The 22,276-nt window shown below is 32.1% G+C and overlaps 7 non-coding genes across 7 annotated transcripts; all 7 read right to left on the minus strand.

The window, feature by feature from the left end:
- Window positions 1–3,557: 3,557 nt before the first annotated feature.
- Window positions 3,558–3,629, minus strand: TRNAP-UGG (transfer RNA proline (anticodon UGG)). The gene has a single exon. It is a non-coding gene; the product is annotated as a tRNA-Pro (tRNA).
- Window positions 3,630–5,327: 1,698 nt separating this feature from the next.
- TRNAP-UGG (transfer RNA proline (anticodon UGG)) lies at window positions 5,328–5,399 on the minus strand. Its single transcript has one exon. It is a non-coding gene; the product is annotated as a tRNA-Pro (tRNA).
- Window positions 5,400–7,097: 1,698 nt separating this feature from the next.
- TRNAP-UGG (transfer RNA proline (anticodon UGG)) lies at window positions 7,098–7,169 on the minus strand. Its single transcript has one exon. It is a non-coding gene; the product is annotated as a tRNA-Pro (tRNA).
- Window positions 7,170–8,867: 1,698 nt separating this feature from the next.
- Window positions 8,868–8,939, minus strand: TRNAP-UGG (transfer RNA proline (anticodon UGG)). The gene has a single exon. It is a non-coding gene; the product is annotated as a tRNA-Pro (tRNA).
- A 1,696-nt stretch (window positions 8,940–10,635) lies between these two features.
- On the minus strand, window positions 10,636–10,707 carry TRNAP-UGG (transfer RNA proline (anticodon UGG)). The gene has a single exon. It is a non-coding gene; the product is annotated as a tRNA-Pro (tRNA).
- A 1,698-nt stretch (window positions 10,708–12,405) lies between these two features.
- On the minus strand, window positions 12,406–12,477 carry TRNAP-UGG (transfer RNA proline (anticodon UGG)). The gene has a single exon. It is a non-coding gene; the product is annotated as a tRNA-Pro (tRNA).
- Window positions 12,478–14,636: 2,159 nt separating this feature from the next.
- TRNAP-UGG (transfer RNA proline (anticodon UGG)) lies at window positions 14,637–14,708 on the minus strand. Its single transcript has one exon. It is a non-coding gene; the product is annotated as a tRNA-Pro (tRNA).
- Between the last annotated feature and the right edge of the window lie 7,568 nt (window positions 14,709–22,276).

Raw genomic sequence — 22,276 nt, forward strand, 5'->3', positions numbered from 1 at the left:
TAATGGAACCATGTCAAAGAAGCTAAAAATTTGGGCTCATCCGGGATTTGAACCCGTGACCTCTCGTACCCAAAGTGAGAATGATAGAGTCATCAAGTAAGCATGTTTTATTTGATTTCTTAACTGTTTTTATGTGAAAATTTTATTATTTTAAAGCAGTCACTAATATATACAAGGTGGAAATATTAGCATAAATAAAATATTTCCAAATAGTCAATATTTTTCTAAGTATACTTGCTTGGAAATTGCTGTGCAAAGTTTTATGATGCCCAGCAGAGTTTTTCTGATGGATAAAACCCAAGACATGTCACATGCTATGTGCAGGAAAGTAATTACAAATAATTTTAGCAGTTTGACAAAAAACAAAATTCAATTGTGCAAATAAGTAAATCCAATCTATTTTGAGAGTTTTGCAAAAACAATATTCAGTTGAAATTCACTCTGGAAATTGACTTCAATAAGATAATGGAACCATGTCAAAGAATCTAAAAATTTGGGCTCGTCCGGGATTTGAACCCGTGACCTCTCGCACCCAAAGTGGGAATGATAGAGTCATCAAGTAAGCATGTTTTATTTGATTTCTTAACTGTTTTTATGTGAAAATTGTATTATTTTAAAGCAGTCACTAATGTATACAAGGTGGAAATATTAGCATAAATAAAATATTTCCTAATAGTCAATATTTTTCTAAGTATACTTGCTTGGAAATTGCTGTGCAAAGTTTTATGATGCCCAGCAGAGTTTTTCTGATGGATAAAACCCAAGACATGTCACATGCTATGTGCAGGTAAGTAATTACAAATAATTTTAGCAGTTTGACAAAAAACAAAATTCAATTGTGCAAATAAGTAAATCCAATCTATTTTGAGAGTTTTTAAAAAATAATATTCATTTGAAGATTTTACTCAGGAAATTGTATTCAATAAGATAATGGAACTATGTCAAAGAATCTGAAAATTTGGGCTCGTCCATGATTTGAACCTGGGACCTCTCACACTCTAAGCGAGAATCTTAACCCTAGACCAACAAGCCACCTACCTGAACATTTTTCTATTGATTTTTCAATTGATTTAATGAAAATAGCTTTTTGTTTTTAAAAACACCATATACATTTATGTAAAAATGAATTTGTAGAATAAATAAAATATTTCCTTATGGTCCAGTAGATAGTTTTCTAAGTATGCATATAGGAAAAGTGCAGAGACAAGATTTGTGAGTGCCTACAGAGTTTGGACTTCTCTCATGGACAAAGCTAAAGACTTGTCATATGCAATGTACAAATCATGCTTCCAGACACAGAAGAAAGGCAAAAGAAAACCTTGCAATTTCATTTTTGAACTTTTTGTGTTTCAAAATGAGACTATTCTTTTAAAACATTCAAAGCTATCTAGACAGTAGGGAACCTGCAGTTTTCCTAATATTCCACAATACAGTTGAAATTTGAATAAGTATGCTCTTATTTTTAGAACAACTAAAATGTTTCCGTAAGATTCTATTGATAGTTTTCTTTGTGTGCTTATTTGGAAAGTGCAGTGACAAGATTTAAAAATGGCTACAGAGTTTGGACTTGTCTGATCGATAAAACCCAAGACTTGTCAAAAGCTATGTGTAAATCATGCATAAATAGAAGAAAGGCAATTGAAAAATGATGAAGGCAAGATTCATAAGTATGTACAAATTCTATTGGGAGTATGGCAAAAACAAAACTCAGTTGATGCTATTGACTTAGCCAATTGAGAAAATCAGATATATATAAACCATGAGATGCAGCGTACAAAAGAAATAGAGGGCTTGTCCGGGATTTGAACCTTGGACCTCTCGCACCCAAAGCGAGAATCATACCCCTAGACCAACGAGCCAACTGAAATAAGTGTGGTTTATTTGATTTCTTAACTGTTTTTATGTGAAAATGGTATTCTTTTAATGCAGTCACTAATGTATACAAGGAGGAAATATTAGCATAAATAAAATGTTTCCTAATAGTCAATATTTTTCTAAGTATACTTGCTTGGAAATTGCTGTGCAAAGTTTTATGATGCCCAGCAGAGTTTTTCTGATGGATAAAACCCAAGACATGTCACATGCTATGTTCAGATAAGTACTTACAAATAATTTTAGCAGTTTGACAAAAAACAAAATTCAATTGTGCAAATAAGTAAATCCAATCTATTTTGAGAGTTTTGATAAAACAATATTCAGTTGAAATTCACTCTGGAAATTGACTTCAATAAGATAATGGAACCATGTCAAAGAATCTAAAAATTTGGGCTTGTCCGGGATTTGAACCCGTGACCTCTCGCACCCAAAGTGAGAATGATAGAGTCATCAAGTAAGCATGTTTGATTTGATTTCTTAACTGTTTTTATGTGAAAATTGTATTATTTTAAAGCAGTCACTAATGTATACAAGGTGGAAATATTAGCATAAATAAAATATTTCCTAATAGTCAATATTTTTCTAAGTATACTTGCTTGGAAATTGCTGTGCAAAGTTTTATGATGCCCAGCAGAGTTTTTCTGATGGATAAAACCCAAGACATGTCACATGCTATGTGCAGGTAAGTAATTACAAATAATTTTAGCAGTTTGACAAAAAACAAAATTCAATTGTGCAAATAAGTAAATCCAATCTATTTTGTGAGTTTTTAAAAAATAATATTCATTTGAAGATTTTACTCAGGAAATTGTCTTCAATAAGATAATGGAACTATGTCAGAGAATCTGAAAATTTGGGCTCATCCATGATTTGAACCTGGGACCTCTCACACTCTAAGCGAGAATCTTACCCCTAGACCAACAAGCCACCTACCTGAACATTTTTCTCTTGATTTTTCAATTGATTTAATGAAAATAGCTTTTTGTTTTTAAAAACACCATATACATTTATGTAAAAATGAATTTGTAGAATAAATAAAATATTTCCTTATGGTCCAGTAGATAGTTTTCTAAGTATGCATATAGGAAAAGTGCAGGGACAAGATTTGTGAGTGCCTACAGAGTTTGGAATTCTCTCATGGACAAAGCTAAAGACTTGTCATATGCAATGTACAAATCATGCTTCCAGACAAAGAAGAAAGGCAAAAGAAAACCTTGCAATTTCATTTTTGAACTTTTTGTGTTTCAAAATGAGACTATTCTTTTAAAACATTCAAAGCTATCTAGACAGTAGGGAACCTGCAGTTTTCCTAATATTCCACAATACAGTTGAAATTTGAATAAGTATGCTCTCATTTTTAGAAAAACTAAAATGTTTCCGTAAGATTCTATTGATAGTTTTCTTTGTGTGCTTATTTGGAAAGTGCAGTGACAAGATTTAAAAATGGCTACAGAGTTTGGACTTGTCTGATCGATAAAACCCAAGACTTGTCAAAAGCTATGTGTAAATCATGCATAAATAGAAGAAAGGCAATTGAAAAATGATGAAGGCAAGATTCATAAGTATGTACAAATTCTATTGGGAGTATGGCAAAAACAAAACTCAGTTGATGCTATTGACTTAGCCAATTGAGAAAATCAGATATATATAAACCATGAGATGCACCGTACAAAAGAAATAGAGGGCTCGTCCGGGATTTGAACCCGGGACCTCTCGCACCCAAAGCGAGAATCATACCCCTAGACCAACGAGCCAACTGAAAAATGTATGGTTTATTTGATTTCTTAACTGTTTTTATGTGAAAATTGTATTCTTTTAATGCAGTCACTAATGTATACAAGGAGGAAATATTAGCATAAATAAAATGTTTCCTAATAGTCAATATTTTTCTAAGTATACTTGCTTGGAAATTGCTGTGCAAAGTTTTATGATGCCCAGCAGAGTTTTTCTGATGGATAAAACCCAAGACATGTCACATGCTATGTTCAGATAAGTACTTACAAATAATTTTAGCAGTTTGACAAAAAACAAAATTCAATTGTGCAAATAAGTAAATCCAATCTATTTTGAGAGTTTTGATAAAACAATATTCAGTTGAAATTCACTCTGGAAATTGACTTCAATAAGATAATGGAACCATGTCAAAGAATCTAAAAATTTGGGCTTGTCCGGGATTTGAACCCGTGACCTCTCGCACCCAAAGTGAGAATGATAGAGTCATCAAGTAAGCATGTTTGATTTGATTTCTTAACTGTTTTTATGTGAAAATTGTATTATTTTAAAGCAGTCACTAATGTATACAAGGTGGAAATATTAGCATAAATAAAATATTTCCTAATAGTCAATATTTTTCTAAGTATACTTGCTTGGAAATTGCTGTGCAAAGTTTTATGATGCCCAGCAGAGTTTTTCTGATGGATAAAACCCAAGACATGTCACATGCTATGTGCAGGTAAGTAATTACAAATAATTTTAGCAGTTTGACAAAAAACAAAATTCAATTGTGCAAATAAGTAAATCCAATCTATTTTGTGAGTTTTTAAAAAATAATATTCATTTGAAGATTTTACTCAGGAAATTGTCTTCAATAAGATAATGGAACTATGTCAGAGAATCTGAAAATTTGGGCTCGTCCATGATTTGAACCTGGGACCTCTCACACTCTAAGCGAGAATCTTACCCCTAGACCAACAAGCCACCTACCTGAACATTTTTCTCTTGATTTTTCAATTGATTTAATGAAAATAGCTTTTTGTTTTTAAAAACACCATATACATTTATGTAAAAATGAATTTGTAGAATAAATAAAATATTTCCTTATGGTCCAGTAGATAGTTTTCTAAGTATGCATATAGGAAAAGTGCAGGGACAAGATTTGTGAGTGCCTACAGAGTTTGGAATTCTCTCATGGACAAAGCTAAAGACTTGTCATATGCAATGTACAAATCATGCTTCCAGACAAAGAAGAAAGGCAAAAGAAAACCTTGCAATTTCATTTTTGAACTTTTTGTGTTTCAAAATGAGACTATTCTTTTAAAACATTCAAAGCTATCTAGACAGTAGGGAACCTGCAGTTTTCCTAATATTCCACAATACAGTTGAAATTTGAATAAGTATGCTCTCATTTTTAGAAAAACTAAAATGTTTCCGTAAGATTCTATTGATAGTTTTCTTTGTGTGCTTATTTGGAAAGTGCAGTGACAAGATTTAAAAATGGCTACAGAGTTTGGACTTGTCTGATCGATAAAACCCAAGACTTGTCAAAAGCTATGTGTAAATCATGCATAAATAGAAGAAAGGCAATTGAAAAATGATGAAGGCAAGATTCATAAGTATGTACAAATTCTATTGGGAGTATGGCAAAAACAAAACTCAGTTGATGCTATTGACTTAGCCAATTGAGAAAATCAGATATATATAAACCATGAGATGCACCGTACAAAAGAAATAGAGGGCTCGTCCGGGATTTGAACCCGGGACCTCTCGCACCCAAAGCAAGAATCATACCCCTAGACCAACGAGCCAACTGAAATAAGTATGGTTTATTTGATTTCTTAACTGTTTTTATGTGAAAATTGTATTCTTTTAATGCAGTCACTAATGTATACAAGGAGGAAATATTAGCATAAATAAAATGTTTCCTAATAGTCAATATTTTTCTAAGTATACTTGCTTGGAAATTGCTGTGCAAAGTTTTATGATGCCCAGCAGAGTTTTTCTGATGGATAAAACCCAAGACATGTCACATGCTATGTTCAGATAAGTACTTACAAATAATTTTAGCAGTTTGACAAAAAACAAAATTCAATTGTGCAAATAAGTAAATCCAATATATTTTGAGAGTTTTGATAAAACAATATTCAGTTGAAATTCACTCTGGAAATTGACTTCAATAAGATAATGGAACCATGTCAAAGAATCTAAAAATTTGGGCTCGTCCGGGATTTGAACCCGTGACCTCTCGCACCCAAAGTGAGAATGATAGAGTCATCAAGTAAGCATGTTTGATTTGATTTCTTAACTGTTTTTATGTGAAAATTGTATTATTTTAAAGCAGTCACTAATGTATACAAGGTGGAAATATTAGCATAAATAAAATATTTCCTAATAGTCAATATTTTTCTAAGTATACTTGCTTGGAAATTGCTGTGCAAAGTTTTATGATGCCCAGCAGAGTTTTTCTGATGGATAAAACCCAAGACATGTCACATGCTATGTGCAGGTAAGTAATAACAAATAATTTTAGCAGTTTGACAAAAAACAAAATTCAATTGTGCAAATAAGTAAATCCAATCTATTTTGTGAGTTTTTAAAAAATAATATTCATTTGAAGATTTTACTCAGGAAATTGTCTTCAATAAGATAATGGAACTATGTCAGAGAATCTGAAAATTTGGGCTCGTCCATGATTTGAACCTGGGACCTCTCACACTCTAAGCGAGAATCTTAACCCTAGACCAACAAGCCACCTACCTGAACATTTTTCTATTGATTTTTCAATTGATTTAATGAAAATAGCTTTTTGTTTTTAAAAACACCATATACATTTATGTAAAAATGAATTTGTAGAATAAATAAAATATTTCCTTATGGTCCAGTAGATAGTTTTCTAAGTATGCATATAGGAAAAGTGCAGGGACAAGATTTGTGAGTGCCTACAGAGTTTGGACTTCTCTCATGGACAAAGCTAAAGACTTGTCATATGCAATGTACAAATCATGCTTCCAGACAAAGAAGAAAGGCAAAAGAAAACCTTGCAATTTCATTTTTTAACTTTTTGTGTTTCAAAATGAGACTATTCTTTTAAAACATTCAAAGCTATCTAGACAGTAGGGAACCTGCAGTTTTCCTAATATTCCACAATACAGTTGAAATTTGAATAAGTATGCTCTCATTTTTAGAACAACTAAAATGTTTCCGTAAGATTCTATTGATAGTTTTCTTTGTGTGCTTATTTGGAAAGTGCAGTGACAAGATTTAAAAATGGCTACAGAGTTTGGACTTGTCTGATCGATAAAACCCAAGACTTGTCAAAAGCTATGTGTAAATCATGCATAAATAGAAGAAAGGCAATTGAAAAATGATGAAGGCAAGATTCATAAGTATGTACAAATTCTATTGGGAGTATGGCAAAAACAAAACTCAGTTGATGCTATTGACTTAGCCAATTGAGAAAATCACATATATATAAACCATGAGATGCACCGTACAAAAGAAATAGAGGGCTCGTCCGGGATTTGAACCCGGGACCTCTCGCACCCAAAGCGAGAATCATACCCCTAGACCAACGAGCCAACTGAAATAAGTGTGGTTTATTTGATTTCTTAACTGTTTTTATGTGAAAATGGTATTCTTTTAATGCAGTCACTAATGTATACAAGGAGGAAATATTAGCATAAATAAAATGTTTCCTAATAGTCAATATTTTTCTAAGTATACTTGCTTGGAAATTGCTGTGCAAAGTTTTATGATGCCCAGCAGAGTTTTTCTGATGGATAAAACCCAAGACATGTCACATGCTATGTTCAGATAAGTACTTACAAATAATTTTAGCAGTTTGACAAAAAACAAAATTCAATTGTGCAAATAAGTAAATCCAATCTATTTTGAGAGTTTTGAAAAAACAATATTCATTTGAAATTCACTCTGGAAATTGACTTCAATAAGATAATGGAACCATGTCAAAGAATCTAAAAATTTGGGCTCGTCCGGGATTTGAACCCATGACCTCTCGCACCCAAAGTGAGAATGATAGAGTCATCAAGTAAGCATGTTTGATTTGATTTCTTAACTGTTTTTATGTGAAAATTGTATTATTTTAAAGCAGTCACTAATGTATACAAGGTAGAAATATTAGCATAAATAAAATATTTCATAATAGTCAATATTTTTCTAAGTATACTTGCTTGGAAATTGCTGTGCAAAGTTTTATGATGCCCAGCAGAGTTTTTCTGATGGATAAAACCCAAGACATGTCACATGCTATGTGCAGGTAAGTAATTACAAATAATTTTAGCAGTTTGACAAAAAACAAAATTCAATTGTGCAAATAAGTAATTCCAATCTATTTTGTGAGTTTTTAAAAAATAATATTCATTTGAAGATTTTACTCAGGTAATTGTCTTCAATAAGATAATGGAACTATGTCAGAGAATCTGAAAATTTGGGCTCGTCCATGATTTGAACCTAGGACCTCTCACACTCTAAGCGAGAATCTTAACCCTAGACCAACAAGCCACCTACCTGAACATTTTTCTATTGATTTTTCAATTGATTTAATGAAAATAGCTTTTTGTTTTTAAAAACACCATATACATTTATGTAAAAATGAATTTGTAGAATAAATAAAATATTTCCTTATGGTCCAGTAGATAGTTTTCTAAGTATGCATATAGGAAAAGTGCAGGGACAAGATTTGTGAGTGCCTACAGAGTTTGGACTTCTCTCATGGACAAAGCTAAAGACTTGTCATATGCAATGTACAAATCATGCTTCCAGACAAAGCAGAAAGGCAAAAGAAAACCTTGCAATTTCATTTTTGAACTTTTTGTGTTTCAAAATGAGACTATTCTTTTAAAACATTCAAAGCTATCTAGACAGTAGGGAACCTGCAGTTTTCCTAATATTCCACAATACAGTTGAAATTTGAATAAGTATGCTCTTATTTTTTGAACAACTAAAATGTTTCTGTAAGATTCTATTGATAGTTTTCTTTGTGTGCTTATTTGGAAAGTGCAGTGACAAGATTTAAAAATGGCTACAGAGTTTGGACTTGTCTGATCGATAAAACCCAAGACTTGTCAAAAGCTATGTGTAAATCATGCATAAATAGAAGAAAGGCAATTGAAAAATGATGAAGGCAAGATTCATAAGTATGTACAAATTCTATTGGGAGTATGGCAAAAACAAAACTCAGTTGATGCTATTAACTTAGCCAATTGAGAAAATCAGATATATATAAACCATGAGAAGCACCATAAAAAAGAAGTAGAGGGCTCGTCCGGGATTTGAACCCGGGACTTCTCGCACCCAAAGCGAGAATCATACCCCTAGACTAACGAGCCAACTGAAACAAGTCTGTTTTATTTGATTTCTTAACTATTTTATGTGAAAATGGTGTTCTTTTAAAGCAGTCACTAATGTATACAAGGAGGAAAAATTAGCATAAATAAAATATTTCCTAATAGTCAATATTTTTCTAAGTATACTTGCTTGGAAATTGCTGTGCAAAGTTTTATGATGCCCAGCAGAGTTTTTCTGATGGATAAAACCCAAGACATGTCACATGCTATGTTCAGATAAGTACTTACAAATAATTTTAGAAGTTTGACAAAAAACAAAATTCAATTGTGCAAATAAGTAAATCCAATCTATTTTGAGAGTTTTGAAAAAACAATATTCAGTTGAAATTCACTCTGGAAATTGACTTCAATAAGATAATGGAACCATGTCAAAGAATCTAAAAATTTGGGCTCGTCCGGGATTTGAACCCGTGACCTCTCGCACCGAAAGTGAGAATGATAGAGTCATCAAGTAAGCATGTTTGATTTGATTTCTTAACTGTTTTTAGTGAAAATTGTATTATTTTAAAGCAGTCACTAATGTATACAAGGTGGAAATATTAGCATAAATAAAATATTTCCTAATAGTCAATATTTTTCTAAGTATACTTGCTTGGAAATTGCTGTGCAAAGTTTTATGATGCCCAGCAGAGTTTTTCTGATGGATAAAACCCAAGACATGTCACATGCTATGTGCAGGTAAGTAATTACAAATAATTTTAGCAGTTTGACAAAAAACAAAATTCAATTGTGCAAATAAGTAAATCCAATCTATTTTGTGAGTTTTTAAAAAATAATATTCATTTGAAGATTTTACTCAGGAAATTGTATTCAATAAGATAATGGAACTATGTCAAAGAATCTGAAAATTTGGGCTCGTCCATGATTTGAACCTGGGACCTCTCACACTCTAAGCGAGAATCTTAACCCTAGACCAACAAGCCACCTACCTGAACATTTTTCTATTGATTTTTCAATTGATTTAATGAAAATAGCTTTTTGTTTTTAAAAACACCTTATACATTTATGTAAAAATGAATTTGTAGAATAAATAAAATATTTCCTTATGGTCCAGTAGATAGTTTTCTAAGTATGCATATAGGAAAAGTGCAGGGACAAGATTTGTGAGTGCCTACAGAGTTTGGACTTCTCTCATGGACAAAGCTAAAGACTTGTCATATGCAATGTACAAATCATGCTTCCAGACAAAGAAGAAAGGCAAAAGAAAACCTTGCAATTTCATTTTTGAACTTTTTGTGTTTCAAAATGAGACTATTCTTTTAAAACATTCAAAGCTATCTAGACAGTAGGGAACCTGCAGTTTTCCTAATATTCCACAATACAGTTGAAATTTGAATAAGTATGCTCTCATTTTTAGAACAACTAAAATGTTTCCGTAAGATTCTATTGATAGTTTTCTTTGTGTGCTTATTTGGAAAGTGCAGTGACAAGATTTAAAAATGGCTACAGAGTTTGGACTTGTCTGATCGATAAAACCCAAGACTTGTCAAAAGCTATGTGTAAATCATGCATAAATAGAAGAAAGGCAATTGAAAAATGATGAAGGCAAGATTCATAAGTATGTACAAATTCTATTGGGAGTATGGCAAAAACAAAACTCAGTTGATGCTATTGACTTAGCCAATTGAGAAAATCACATATATATAAACCATGAGATGCACCGTACAAAAGAAATAGAGGGCTCGTCCGGGATTTGAACCCGGGACCTCTCGCACCCAAAGCGAGAATCATACCCCTAGACCAACGAGCCAACTGAAATAAGTGTGGTTTATTTGATTTCTTAACTGTTTTTATGTGAAAATGGTATTCTTTTAATGCAGTCACTAATGTATACAAGGAGGAAATATTAGCATAAATAAAATGTTTCCTAATAGTCAATATTTTTCTAAGTATACTTGCTTGGAAATTGCTGTGCAAAGTTTTATGATGCCCAGCAGAGTTTTTCTGATGGATAAAACCCAAGACATGTCACATGCTATGTTCAGATAAGTACTTACAAATAATTTTAGCAGTTTGACAAAAAACAAAATTCAATTGTGCAAATAAGTAAATCCAATCTATTTTGAGAGTTTTGAAAAAACAATATTCATTTGAAATTCACTCTGGAAATTGACTTCAATAAGATAATGGAACCATGTCAAAGAATCTAAAAATTTGGGCTCGTCCGGGATTTGAACCCATGACCTCTCGCACCCAAAGTGAGAATGATAGAGTCATCAAGTAAGCATGTTTGATTTGATTTCTTAACTGTTTTTATGTGAAAATTGTCTTATTTTAAAGCAGTCACTAATGTATACAAGGTGGAAATATTAGCATAAATAAAATATTTCCTAATAGTCAATATTTTTCTAAGTATACTTGCTTGGAAATTGCTGTGCAAAGTTTTATGATGCCCAGCAGAGTTTTTCTGATGGATAAAACCCAAGACATGTCACATGCTATGTGCAGGTAAGTAATTACAAATAATTTTAGCAGTTTGACAAAAAACAAAATTCAATTGTGCAAATAAGTAATTCCAATCTATTTTGTGAGTTTTTAAAAAATAATATTCATTTGAAGATTTTACTCAGGTAATTGTCTTCAATAAGATAATGGAACTATGTCAGAGAATCTGAAAATTTGGGCTCGTCCATGATTTGAACCTAGGACCTCTCACACTCTAAGCGAGAATCTTAACCCTAGACCAACAAGCCACCTACCTGAACATTTTTCTATTGATTTTTCAATTGATTTAATGAAAATAGCTTTTTGTTTTTAAAAACACCATATACATTTATGTAAAAATGAATTTGTAGAATAAATAAAATATTTCCTTATGGTCCAGTAGATAGTTTTCTAAGTATGCATATAGGAAAAGTGCAGGGACAAGATTTGTGAGTGCCTACAGAGTTTGGACTTCTCTCATGGACAAAGCTAAAGACTTGTCATATGCAATGTACAAATCATGCTTCCAGACAAAGCAGAAAGGCAAAAGAAAACCTTGCAATTTCATTTTTGAACTTTTTGTGTTTCAAAATGAGACTATTCTTTTAAAACATTCAAAGCTATCTAGACAGTAGGGAACCTGCAGTTTTCCTAATATTCCACAATACAGTTGAAATTTGAATAAGTATGCTCTTATTTTTTGAACAACTAAAATGTTTCTGTAAGATTCTATTGATAGTTTTCTTTGTGTGCTTATTTGGAAAGTGCAGTGACAAGATTTAAAAATGGCTACAGAGTTTGGACTTGTCTGATCGATAAAACCCAAGACTTGTCAAAAGCTATGTGTAAATCATGCATAAATAGAAGAAAGGCAATTGAAAAATGATGAAGGCAAGATTCATAAGTATGTACAAATTCTATTGGGAGTATGGCAAAAACAAAACTCAGTTGATGCTATTAACTTAGCCAATTGAGAAAATCAGATATATATAAACCATGAGAAGCACCATAAAAAAGAAGTAGAGGGCTCGTCTGGGATTTGAACCCGGGACTTCTCGCACCCAAAGCGAGAATCATACCCCTAGACTAACGAGCCAACTGAAACAAGTCTGTTTTATTTGATTTCTTAACTATTTTATGTGAAAATGGTGTTCTTTTAAAGCAGTCACTAATGTATACAAGGAGGAAAAATTAGCATAAATAAAATATTTCCTAATAGTCAATATTTTTCTAAGTATACTTGCTTGGAAATTGCTGTGCAAAGTTTTATGATGCCCAGCAGAGTTTTTCTGATGGATAAAACCCAAGACATGTCACATGCTATGTGCAGATAAGTACTTACAAATAATTTTAGCAGTTTGACAAAAAACAAAACTCAATTCTGCAAATAAGTAAATCCAATCTATTTTGAGAGTTTTGAAAAAACAATATTCAGTTGAAATTCACTCTGGAAATTGACTTCAATAAGATAATGGAACCATGTCAAAGAATCTAAAAAGTTGGGCTTGTCCGGGATTTGAACCCGTGACCTCTCGCACCCAAAGTGAGAATCAAAGAGTCATCAAGTAAGCATGTATTATTTGATTTCTTAACTGTTTTTATGTGAAAATTGTCTTATTTTAAAGCAGTCACTAATGTATACAAGGTGGAAATATTAGCATAAATAAAATATTTCCTAATAGTCAATATTTTTCTAAGTATACTTGCTTGGAAATTGCTGTGCAAAGTTTTATGATGCCCAGCAGAGTTTTTCTGATGGATAAAACCCAAGACATGTCACTTGCTATGTGCAGATAAGTACTTACAAATAATTTTAGCAGTTTGACAAAAAACTAAATTCAATTGTGCAAATAAGTAAATCCAATCTATTTTGAGAGTTTTGAAAAACCAACATTCAGTTGAAATTCACTCCGGAAATTGCCTTCAAAAAGATAATGGAACCATGTCAAAGAATCTGAAAAGTTGGGCTCGTCCATGATTTGAACCCGGGACCTCTCGCACCCAAAGTGAGAGTCATAGAATCATCAAGTAAGCATGTTTGATTTGATTTCTTAACTGTTTTTAGTGAAAATTGTATTATTTTAAAGCAGTCACTAATGTATACAAGGTGGAAATATTAGCATAAATAAAATATTTCCTAATAGTCAATATTTTTCTAAGTATACTTGCTTGGAAATTGCTGTGCAAAGTTTTATGATGCCCAGCAGAGTTTTTCTGATGGATAAAACCCAAGACATGTCACTTGCTATGTGCAGATAAGTACTTACAAATAATTTTAGCAGTTTGACAAAAAACAAAATTCAATTGTGCAAATAAGTAAATCCAATCTATTTTGTGAGTTTTTAAAAAATAATATTCATTTGAAGATTTTACTCAGGAAATTGTCTTCAATAAGATAATGGAACTATGTCAAAGAATCTGAAAATTTGGGCTCATCCATGATTTGAACATGGGACCTCTCACACTCTAAGCGAGAATCTTAACCCTAGACCAACAAGCCACCTACCTGAACATTTTTCTATTGATTTTTCAATTGATTTAATGAAAATAGCTTTTTGTTTTTAAAAACACCATATACATTTATGTAAAAATGAATTTGTAGAATAAATAAAATATTTCCTTATGGTCCAGTAGATAGTTTTCTAAGTATGCATATAGGAAAAGTGCAGGGACAAGATTTGTGAGTGCCTACAGAGTTTGGACTTCTCTCATGGACAAAGCTAAAGACTTGTCATATGCAATGTACAAATCATGCTTCCAGACAAAGAAGAAAGGCAAAAGAAAACCTTGCAATTTCATTTTTGAACTTTTTGTGTTTCAAAATGAGACTATTCTTTTAAAACATTCAAAGCTATCTAGACAGTAGGGAACCTGCAGTTTTCCTAATATTCCACAATACAGTTGAAATTTGAATAAGTATGCTCTTATTTTTAGAACAACTAAAATGTTTCCGTAAGATTCTATTGATAGTTTTCTTTGTGTGCTTATTTGGAAAGTGCAGTGACAAGATTTAAAAATGGCTACAGAGTTTGGACTTGTCTGATCGATAAAACCCAAGACTTGTCAAAAGCTATGTGTAAATCATGCATAAATAGAAGAAAGGCAATTGAAAAATGATGAAGGCAAGATTCGTAAGTATGTACAAATTCTATTGGGAGTATGGCAAAAACAAAGCTCAGTTGATGCTATTGACTTAGCCAATTGAGAAAATCAGATATATATAAACCATGAGAAGCACCACAAAAAAGAAATAGAGGGCTCATCCGGGATTTGAACCCGGGACTTCTCGCAGCCAAAGCGAGAATCATACCCCTAGACCAACAAGCCAACTGAAACAAGTCTGTTTTATTTGATTTCTTAACTATTTTATGTGAAAATGGTGTTCTTTTAAAGCAGTCACTAATGTATACAAGGAGGAAAAATTAGCATAAATAAAATATTTCCTAATAGTCAATATTTTTCTAAGTATACTTGCTTGGAAATTGCTGTGCAAAGTTTTATGATGCCCAGCAGAGTTTTTCTGATGGATAAAACCCAAGACATGTCACATGCTATGTTCAGATAAGTACTTACAAATAATTTTAGCAGTTTGACAAAAAACAAATTCAATTGTGCAAATAAGTAAATCCAATCTATTTTGAGAGTTTTGAAAAAACAATATTCAGTTGAAATTCACTCTGGAAATTGACTTCAATAAGATAATGGAACCATGTCAAAGAATCTAAAAATTTGGGCTCGTCCGGCATTTGAACCCGTGACCTCTAGCACCCAAAGTGAGAATGTTAGAGTCATCAAGTAAGCATGTTTTATTTGATTTCTTAACTGTTTTTATGTGAAAATTGTATTATTTTAAAGCAGTCACTAATGTATACAAGGTGGAAATATTAGCATAAATAAAATATTTCCTAATAGTCAATATTTTTCTAAGTATACTTGCTTGGAAATTGCTGTGCAAAGTTTTATGATGCCCAGCAGAGTTTTTCTGATGGATAAAACCCAAGACATGTCACTTGCTATGTGCAGATAAGTACTTACAAATAATTTTAGCAGTTTGACAAAAAACAAAATTCAATTGTGCAAATAAGTAAATCCAATCTATTTTGTGAGTTTTTAAAAAATAATATTCATTTGAAGATTTTACTCAGGAAATTGTCTTCAATAAGATAATGGAACTATGTCAAAGAATCTGAAAATTTGGGCTCATCCATGATTTGAACATGGGACCTCTCACACTCTAAGCGAGAATCTTAACCCTAGACCAACAAGCCACCTACCTGAACATTTTTCTATTGATTTTTCAATTGATTTAATGAAAATAGCTTTTTGTTTTTAAAAACACCATATACATTTATGTAAAAATGAATTTGTAGAATAAATAAAATATTTCCTTATGGTCCAGTAGATAGTTTTCTAAGTATGCATATAGGAAAAGTGCAGGGACAAGATTTGTGAGTGCCTACAGAGTTTGGACTTCTCTCATGGACAAAGCTAAAGACTTGTCATATGCAATGTACAAATCATGCTTCCAGACATAGAAGAAAGGCAAAAGAAAACCTTGCAATTTCATTTTTGAACTTTTTGTGTTTCAAAATGAGACTATTCTTTTAAAACATTCAAAGCTATCTAGACAGTAGGGAACCTGCAGTTTTCCTAATATTCCACAATACAGTAGAAATTTGAATAAGTATGCTCTTATTTTTAGAACAACTAAAATGTTTCCGTAAGATTCTATTGATAGTTTTCTTTGTGTGCTTATTTGGAAAGTGCAGTGACAAGATTTAAAAATGGCTACAGAGTTTGGACTTGTCTGATCGATAAAACCCAAGACTTGTCAAAAGCTATGTGTAAATCATGCATAAATAGAAGAAAGGCAATTGAAAAATGATGAAGGCAAGATTCATAAGTATGTACAAATTCTATTGGGAGTATGGCAAAAACAAAACTCAGTTGATGCTATTGACTTAGCCAATTGAGAAAATCATATATATATAAACCATGAGATGCACCGTAAAAAAGAAATAGAGGGCTCGTCCGTGATTTGACTCCGGGACCTCTCACACAAAAGTGAGAATCATACCCCTAGACCAACGAGCCAACAGAAATAAGTCTGTTTTATTTGATTTCTTAACTATTTTATGTGAAAATGGTGTTCTTTAAAAGCAGTCACTAATGTATACAAGGAGGAAATATTAGCATAAATAAAATATTTCCTAATAGTCAATATTTTTCTAAGTATACTTGCTTGGAAATTGCTGTGCAAAGTTTTATGATGCCCAGCAGAGTTTTTCTGATGGATAAAACCCAAGACATGTCACATGCTATGTGCAGATAAGTACTTACAAATAATTTTAGCAGTTTTACAAAAAACAAAGTTCAATTCTGCAAATAAGTAAATCCAATCTATTTTGAGAGTTTTGAAAAAACAATATTCAGTTGAAATTCACTCTGGAAATTGACTTCAATAAGATAATGGAACCATGTCAAAGAATCTAAAAATTTGGGCTCGTCCGGGATTTGAACCTGTGACCTCTCGCACCCAAAGTGAGAATAATAGAGTCATCAAGTAAGCATGTTTTATTTGATTTCTTAACTGTTTTTATGTGAAAATTGTTTTATTTTAAAGCAGTCACTAATGTATACAAGGTGGAAATATTAGCATAAATAAAATATTTCCTAATAGTCAATATTTTTCTAAGTATTCTTGCTTGGAAATTGCTGTGCAAAGTTTTATGAAGCCCAGCAGAGTTTTTCTGATGGATAAAACCCAAGACATGTCACATTCTATGTGCAGGTAAGTAATTACAAATAATTTTAGCAGTTTGACAAAAAACAAAATTCAATTGTGCAAATAAGTAAATCCAATCTATTTTGTGAGTTTTTAAAAAATAATATTCAGTTGAAGATTTTACTCAGGAAATTGACTTCAATAAGATAATGGAACTATGTCAAAGAATGTGAAAATTTGGGCTCGTCCATGATTTGAACCTGGGACCTCTCACACCCTAAGCGAGAATCTTAACACTAGACCAACAAGCCACCTACCTGAACATTTTTCTATTGATTTTTCCATTGATTTAAAGAAAATAGCTTTTTGTTTTTAAAAACACCATATACATTTATGTAAAAATGAATTTGTAGAATAAATAAAATATTTCCTTATGGTCCAGTAGATAGTTTTCTAAGTATGCATATAGGAAAAGTGCAGGGACAAGATTTGTGAGTGCCTACAGAGTTTGGACTTCTCTCATGGACAAAGCTAAAGACTTGTCATATGCAATGTACAAATCATGCTTCCAGACACAGAAGAAAGGCAAAAGAAAACCTTGCAATTTCATTTTTGAACTTTTTGTGTTTCAAAATGAGACTATTCTTTTAAAACATTCAAAGCTATCTAGACAGTAGGGAACCTGCAGTTTTCCTAATATTCCACAATACAGTTGAAATTTGAATAAGTATGCTCTTATTTTTAGAACAACTAAAATGTTTCCGTAAGATTCTATTTATGGTTTTCTTTGTGTGCTTATTTGGAAAGTGCAGTGACAAGATTTAAAAATGGCTACAGAGTTTGAACTTGTCTGATCGATAAAACCCAAGACTTGTCAAAAGCTATGTGTAAATCATGCATAACTAGAAGAAAGGCAATTGAAAAATGATGAAGGCAAGATTCATAAGTATGTACAAATTCTATTGGGAGTATGGCAAAACAAAACTCAGTTGAGTGAATTTCAACTGAATGTTGTTTTTTCAAAACTCTCAAAATAGATTGTATTTACTAATTTGCACAATTGAATTTTGTTTTTTGTCAAACTGCTAAAATTATTTGTAAGTACTTATCTGCACACAGCATGTGACATGTCTTGGGTTTTATCCATCAGCAAAACTCTGCTGGGCATCATAAAACTTTGCACAGCAATTTTCAAGCAAGTATACTTAGAAAATTATTGACTATTAGGAAGTATTTTATTTATGCTAATATTTCCTCCTTGTACACATTAGTGACTGCTTTAAAATAATATAATTTTCACATAAAATTGGTTAAGATATCAAATAAAACATGGTTACTTGATGATTCTATGATTTTCATTTTGGGCGCGACAGGTCCCTGGTTCAATTCCCTGACGAGCCCTCTCTTTCTTTTTACGGTGCATCTCATGGTTTATATATATCTGATTTTCTCAATTGGCTAAGTCAATAGCATCAACTGAGTTTTGTTTTTGCCATACTCCCAATAGAATTTGTACATACTTATGAATCTTGCCTTCATCATTTTCCTATTGCCTTTCTTCTATTTATGCATGATTTACACATAGCTTTTTACAAGTCTTGGGTTTTATCGATCAGACAAGTCCAAACTCTGTCGCCATTTTTATATCTTGTCACTGCACTTTCCAAATAAGCACACATAGAAAACTATCAATAGAATCTTACGAAAACATTTTAGTTGTACTACAAATAAGAGCATACTTATTAAAATTTCAACCGTATTGTGGTATATCAGGAAACTGCAGGTTCCCTTCTGTCTAGATAGCTTTGAATGTTTTAAAAGAATAGTCTCACTTTGAAACACAAAAAGTTCAAAAATGAAATTGCAAGGTTTTCTTTTGCCTTTCTTCTGTGTCTGGAAGCATGATTTGTACATTGCATATGACAAGTCTTTAGCTTCGTCCATGAGAGAAGTCCAAACTCTGTAGGCACTCACAAATCTTGTCCCTGCACTTTTCCTATATGCATACCTTAGAAAACTATCTACTGGACCATAAGGAAATATTTTATTTATTCTACAAATTCATTTTTACATAAATGTATATGGTGTTTTAAAAACAAAAAGCAATTTTCTTAAAATCAATTGAAAAATCCAAAGGAAAATCTTCAGGTAGGTTGCTCGTTAGTCTAGGGGTATGATTCTCGCTTAGGGTGCGAGAGGTCCCGGGTTCAAATCCCCGACGAGACCAAATTTTCAGATTCTTTGAAATGGTTCTATAATCTTATTGTAGTCAATTTCCTGAGTGAATTTCAACTGAATGTTGTTTTTTCGAAACTCTCAAAATAGATTGTATTTACTAATTTGCACAATTGAATTTTGTTTTTTGTCAAACTGCTAAAATTATTTGTAAGTACTTATCTGCACACAGCATGTGACATGTCTTGGGTTTTATCCATCAGAAAAACTCTGCTGGGCATCATAAAACTTGGCACAGCAATTTTCAAGCAAGTATACTTAGAAAATTATTGACTATTAGGAAATATTTTATTTATGCTAATATTTCCTCCTTGTACACATTAGTGACTGCTTTAAAATAATATAATTTTCACATAAAATTGGTTAAGATATCAAATAAAACATGCTTACTTGATGATTCTATGATTTTCGTTTTGGGCGCGACAGGTCCCTGGTTCAATTCCCTGACGAGCCCTCTCTTTCTTTTTACGGTGCATCTCATGGTTTATATATATCTGATTTTCTCAATTGGCTAAGTCAATAGCATCAACTGAGTTTTGTTTTTGCCATACTCCCAATAGAATTTGTACATACTTATGAATCTTGCCTTCATCATTTTCCTATTGCCTTTCTTCTATTTATGCATGATTTACACATAGCTTTTTACAAGTCTTGGGTTTTATCGATCAGACAAGTCCAAACTCTGTCGCCATTTTTATATCTTGTCACTGCACTTTCCAAATAAACACACATAGAAAACTATCAATAGAATCTTACGAAAACATTTTAGTTGTACTACAAATAAGAGCATACTTATTAAAATTTCAACCGTATTGTGGTATATCAAGAAAACTGCAAGTTCCCTTCTGTCTAGATAGCTTTGAATGTTTTAAAAGAATAGTCTCACTTTGAAATGCAAAAAGTTCAAAAATGAAATTGCAAGGTATTCTTTTGCCTTTCTTCTGTGTCTGGAAGCATGATTTGTACATTGCATATGACAAGTCTTTAGCTTTGTCCATGAGAGAAGTCCAAACTCTGTAGGCACTCACAAATCTTGTCCCTGCACTTTTCCTATATGCATACCTTAGAAAACTATCTACTGGACCATAAGGAAATATTTTATTTATTCTACAAATTAATTTTTACATAAATGTATATGGTGTTTTAAAAACAAAAAGCTATTTTCTTAAAATCAATTGAAAAATCCAAAGAAAAATCTTCAGGTAGGTGGCTCGTTGGTCTCGCTTAGGGTGCGAGAGGTCCCGGGTTCAAATCCCGGACGAGCCCAAATTTTCAGATTCTTTGAAATGGTTCTATAATCTTATTGTAGTCAATTTCCTGAGTGAATTTCAACTGAATGTTGTTTTTTCAAAACTCTCAAAATAGATTGTATTTACTAATTTGCACAATTGAATTTTGTTTTTTGTCAAACTGCTAAAATTATTTGTAAGTACTTATCTGCACACAGCATGTGACATGTCTTGGGTTTTATCCATCAGAAAAACTCTGCTGGGCATCATAAAACTTGGCACAGCAATTTTCAAGCAAGTATACTTAGAAAATTATTGACTATTAGGAAATATTTTATTTATGCTAATATTTCCTCCTTGTACACATTAGTGACTGCTTTAAAATAATATAATTTTCACATAAAATTGGTTAAGATATCAAATAAAACATGCTTACTTGATGATTCTATGATTTTCGTTTTGGGCGCAACAGGTCCCTGGTTCAATTCCCTGACGAGCCCTGTCTTTCTTTTTACGGTGCATCTCATGGTTTATATATATCTAATTTTCTCAATTGGCTAAGTCAATAGCATCAACTGAGTTTTGTTTTTGCCATACTCCCAATAGAATTTGTACATACTTATGAATCTTGCCTTCATCATTTTCCTATTGCCTTTCTTCTATTTATGCATGATTTACACATAGCTTTTTACAAGTCTTGGGTTTTATCGATCAGACAAGTCCAAACTCTGTCGCCATTTTTATATCTTGTCACTGCACTTTCCAAATAAACACACATAGAAAACTATCAATAGAATCTTACGAAAACATTTTAGTTGTACTACAAATAAGAGCATACTTATTAAAATTTCAACCGTATTGTGGTATATCAAGAAAACTGCAAGTTCCCTTCTGTCTAGATAGCTTTGAATGTTTTAAAAGAATAGTCTCACTTTGAAACGCAAAAAGTTCAAAAATGAAATTGCAAGGTATTCTTTTCCCTTTCTTCTGTGTCTGGAAGCATGATTTGTACATTGCATATGACAAGTCTTTAGCTTCGTCCATGAGAGAAGTCCAAACTCTGTAGGCACTCACAAATCTTGTCCCTGCACTTTTCCTATATGCATACCTTAGAAAACTATCTACTGGACCATAAGGAAATATTTTATTTATTCTACAAATTCATTTTTACATAAATGTATATGGTGTTTTAAAAACAAAAAGCTATTTTCTTAAAATCAATTGAAAAATCCAAAGAAAAATCTTCAGGTAGGTGGCTCGTTGGTCTCGCTTAGGGTGCGAGAGGTCCCGGGTTCAAATCCCGGACGAGCCCAAATTTTCAGATTCTTTGAAATGGTTCTATTATCTTATTGTAGTCAATTTCCTGAGTGAATTTCAACTGAATGTTGTTTTTTCGAAACTCTCAAAATAGATTGTATTTACTAATTTGCACAATTGAATTTTGTTTTTTGTCAAACTGCTAAAATTATTTGTAAGTACTTATCTGCACACAGCATGTGACATGTCTTGGGTTTTATTCATCAGAAAAACTCTGCTGGGCATCATAAAACTTTGCACAGCAATTTTCAAGCAAGTATACTTAGAAAATTATTGACTATTAGGAAATATTATATTTATGCTAATATTTCCTCCTTGTACACATTAGTGACTGCTTTAAAATAATATAATTTTCACATAAAATTGGTTAAGATATCAAATAAAACATG

This window comes from Taudactylus pleione, unplaced genomic scaffold (assembly GCF_031769625.1).
Source record: "Taudactylus pleione unplaced genomic scaffold, aTauple2 ptg000317l, whole genome shotgun sequence".
NCBI lineage: Eukaryota > Metazoa > Chordata > Amphibia > Anura > Myobatrachidae > Taudactylus > Taudactylus pleione.